This window comes from Helobdella robusta (genome assembly GCF_000326865.2).
Source record: "Helobdella robusta unplaced genomic scaffold HELROscaffold_6, whole genome shotgun sequence".
Lineage (NCBI taxonomy): Eukaryota > Metazoa > Annelida > Clitellata > Rhynchobdellida > Glossiphoniidae > Helobdella > Helobdella robusta.
In genome coordinates, this window is record NW_008705330.1 from 2143463 (window position 1) to 2148665 (window position 5203).

Consider the following 5203-nt stretch of genomic DNA (forward strand, 5'->3'; position numbering starts at 1 on the left):
TATGTTATGATTTATTATATACCAAAAATAAACTTATTTTAATTTTTTAAGTTTGTAACCAATAATCTGGTTCTATCATAATTTAAACATTTTGTATTCTTAGCCTTCTTCAGATGTAAAGTTAGTTTCCGATAATATTTCTGCAACGTTAATAACTGATGTGATGTCAAGTGTAAATTTGGTTCGTATTTTTATATATATATTATCAAGATTATGTTATATTTTAAGCCACCAAGTATAACAAATTTCAGTTTTTATTAAATATTTTAAACATTTGCTTTGCGTTAAGTTTTGTTATATTTATATTAAAACATAAGAAGCATATTTGTTTTATGTATAAGATAAAAACATATTTAAACATTTGTCTTGTCGTTCTGACCGGAGTTATCACCTCAAAGATATTAATTAGATGCCTTGCAAATAATAACATATATTCAAAAACGTCCAGTGTTGATAAAACTTTAATAATTTAACATTTCAGTTACCCTCAACATCATCGCAGCCAGTTGAAAAACCATCGACATCTGCTGTTTAATTGGTTTGTATGTTTGACAGGTTATAACATAATATACGTATCAAATAAAATTTATTAAACTTTCTGCAACTCTCAAATACAAATAGTTATCTAAAGAAATTTTTATATGGCTTGCATTCATTGATGCTTCTATTTCAAAAAGCTGAATTGTCATTTAAAAAATTACTTTATGAAATTTTTGGAATATATACTTGAAATGTAACAGACTGGTATTGATTCTTTGACGCCGAGAAGTTTGAAAAAAAGCTAATCAATTAAGTACGACATTGACTAAAACAAGGAAAGTGATATACGGCTGCAATAGAAGAATAAAGAGATATAAATTAAATGTTCATATATTTAAAGAAAAAATTGAAAAACTTGAAGAAATCAATGATGAACTGAACTCAAGATTGGACGCAAATTTCGGTAAGAAAATTTTATAAATTAGAAACTATTTTTTCACAATACATTTTTTGTTGAAATTGTATCATTTCCATGTTTGAATTCCAATTACAGATTATCCGGTGGAACTATTCATGAAACCTCGCATATCGTACTCAGATGAACAAAAAAGATTTGCATTAACCTTACACTTGTATAGTGGTAAAGTTTACCAATTTTTAAAATCGCAAGGCTTGCATTTGCCACATAAGCGAACATTATCAAGGTGTGTTATTTACTCAAAATCAAAATGTGTTTTATTTTACAATTATAAAGTAAATTATAAAGTACAATTATAAAATACAAATTTTAATGAATTTGCTTACGTTACATATCAATGTGGCTGGAATCAGTAGATGGATGGCTAGGCCTCAATCTGGCTATGTTACTTTTTCTAGAAAAAAAAACGGATGCCAACCAGTTTACATACTGTTCATTGGTCCTTGATAGCATGTCAATTCGTGAACAACTCATTTATTTGCAACATAAAGGCATGTACACAGGTTATGAAAATTTAGGAGACTTTGCATCTGGTGAATTGGCAAAACAAGTCCTGGTATTTATGGTAGTTGGCACATCAGAAAGATGGAAATATTCTATTGCATATTATTTCTTTAGGATTTTAAAAGGTTGGCCAATGAAGATTTATTAAATCTCCAAGAACATATAACAGATACATTTAATGGATTAAATAACCATTATTTTTGTTGACTTAGACTTATTGCAAAAACATATATAAATGTACGTTCATTTCATTTTGCAAAAACCACAAATCAGATAAAGATCCGTTCTAAATTTCATAAGTTAATACATTTCAAGGGACAATAAAATCATTTATCAATGAAAAGATTTATCAACCATTTGTAAATTTTGAATTGTTTGATTTACTTAGTAATTATATTTGTTTCATATATATATATTAAACATTCTTTTGCTATCTATTGGTAAAATCTGTATTTTTTATTTGGTCATCATGTTTACATAAAACCCGTCATTCTAACATCTTCATTATTTTATATTTCATTTATTTTTTTATCTATGAAATCATTATTTTCAACATATTTTAACATACTTCAATCATATTTCATTTCTAATTGAGTTTTCACATTTGATTCATTCAATTGAAACAATAATGCATCAACAATTATTTCAATTCTTCATTGTTTTGGAATTTGTTTTTTCATTCAAAACATTTAACAATTGACCTTCAATTTTTTATTCCTGTCATAATTAGTTTTTAAAATTATACTGACGACAAAAAATTTTTAATATTGTAAATATAAATCAAACCCCATTATTGAAAAACGTTCATTATACCTTTTTATATATTCCTCAATTAACAAAATTATTTTCAAGACCTTCTTTACTTAACATGTATACCTTTATATCCAATCATTTAATGTTATCAAATTTTTTATTTCAATTTTTAAATCTCTTTATCAGTAATTTTTCTCAAGAGTTTATTATTGCATTCTCATCTGCATTTGTAAATATCTGATCATTAATCTACATCATAATTTTATCGCAGCAATATATTAACTAGTTTCAAGTCATCATTATATCAACTTTTTTCATTCCAGAATGTAAACTTAACAGTTTTAACCCTTTCCTTACATTATTTGTCAGTTTTAATAATTCATTTTTTATCTAATTCATTTTTTTATACAAAATATAACTTTTTTTGAGATAAACTTTAGATAATGTCATATCAATTGGAAGTTTCTATGGAAAAAAGATATCATTTCATTTCATTTACATTTTTTAGTAAAATATTTTTAAACATTTGTGTCTCTTTGTTGTCAATTTAGTTGTCATTGACTTACGTAAATGATTTGCACTTAAATATAAAACTATCCTTATTTTAATCGCTAAAAGTAAAGTATTGAAAATAACTTAAAAAAATTTATTTAAATATTACTTATTTTATCACTGATTAAATGTAGAATTAACACAGTTTGTTAAAAACAGTTCATTTCATATCCATGGCATATAATATATAAGCAGATTAGTCATGAATTTACTCTGGCTTTTATCAATAACTAGAAATTATTAAAATTGAAAGCAGACATTTTCCCATTTTCATATATACAATGCAAATTTAAGAGACAACATGAAAATTTATGAAATTTGGTTCAGCTTCAGATGATTATATGTTCAAAAAAAGGTACTCAAATGTATGATTGTCAGTTATTGTAATACAGTAATTATGAGCCGTCATACATTTGGTATACATTTTCATGAATTTACATATCACGTTTATGACAATAATAAAATAAAACGTAAAGACAAATTAATATGAATGAATGATTGTGATTGATTATCATTATCAGAATATCCATTGCAGAGCAGAGTGATGGATAACGGTGCAACTTGTAATTTTGGAAATTAGTATCAAAAAAGCCCAACGCAACTGAAACACACCAGCAACGTTAGCAATCAACATTACCAACTTATGTTGCTAGTTTTTTTAAAGCAAAATTCTTATTTGGTAATAACTCAACTACCGAATCTATGACGATAATCGAAAATTAGACGATATTTTAAACATAGATAAAAAGCTAAATGTTTATTAAAATTAATTTTTCATTGATGTTTTTGGTTCTATGGATCAAGATTTTTAACAAAAATTTATTTTAACCGATGTATGAATATATATATATATATATATATATATATATATATATATATATATATATATATATATATATATATGAGATTTGCCATATCCATTATATATATCCATGGTTTAATGTTTACGCGTTTAATTACATAGAACTAAGCAAAATTATTAGGCAGGTAACAATTCTTATGCCATATCCATTATATCCATAATTGAGACATATACAAGTGATAAACCCATTGATATATATAATATATCCATGGATAAACCACCTAAAATTCTTCACCTGGTGTGTAATACTGTGATAGCGTCGCTTTCTAATTTGGTTTTCGTGATTGGTTGCCAGCGATTTTGTACTAGTTTTTCGTTCGTTTTGCTGTCTAAACCCTAACCCTGACACTAACTATCCTAAAATTATTTTTTATTATTATAAACTTGAAATTATTCATTAATTCATAAAAACATTTAATTCATTATACTTACTATTTTTCAAAAATAGCTTAAAAACGACACACATTTCCGGTCATGCTTGTTTTTAAGAGAACATTAAAATCTGAAAGTAATAATTATGACTCAATGAAATTAAAACGAGCGCAGTTAGAAATTGATAATTCAAGTAATATTTATTGTTTAAACCACTTTGGAAATGAAGAAAATTTCTTGTCTTATTCTATCGATGTTCCGGGTGGGAGCTGGAACTTTGCCGATAAGTAAGAAAACCAGACTGACTGAATAATTAATAGCAGAAGAAATTCTTTTGGAACTATCAGAACCAATGACGTCAAATCACGTTCTTGGTTCCTCTGTTACTTTCGAACAACTGCAGCTTGCAGATTTTGATTGGCTTACTTGCTGGACTTTAGATCAGAGATATCATTTTCTTGTGAAATACGTATCCATAATAAAATAAACTTGGTTGTACCTCTTACCGAAAAGTTGGCAATCTCATAGTTGAGACAAAGGTGGAAATGAAGGTATCGAACGAATAGGCCGACAATTAAATAACTTCGGAACTAATCGGCAACAACAGCTTATGTCTTTAAGAACGAAACTGCGGCACACAAAGCTGCGCTTAAGATCCTAACAGAAGCCAAAACAGCAACTATTGATAACATGTTGTAAAAGGCATTAACTTGTCAAATATATGTTTTGGCGTGGGTGCCATCTTCATTGGTATTATTTAGTTGAATATTTATTGCTGGTTTACGTTTATCGATGAAAATTGATTCAGCTATCTTCAATTTGAAGTATTCTCTGTTGTAATAAGATAATAAATAAAAATGTTAAAGTCATAGATACAAACAGCTCATTAAAATTAAGAATCTACTACACGAACAAGAAAACATCATCTCTAATAATAAAAAACAATTCCAACACTAAACCTTCCTATGATATGAAAAGTAATCATTTGAGATATTCATTCACATGTAAAATTGGTGAGTGCTGGCATCAAAATTCTGAATACATCGGAAAGACTACAACAACATTAACGAGAAGACTCATTATGCATAAGCAACATGGAGTAATAAAAGACCATCTAATGGAACAACACAACATTATTATAACAAGGAAAATTTTAGACAATAACACTAAAGCAATTTATTATAACAGAGAATACTTCAAAT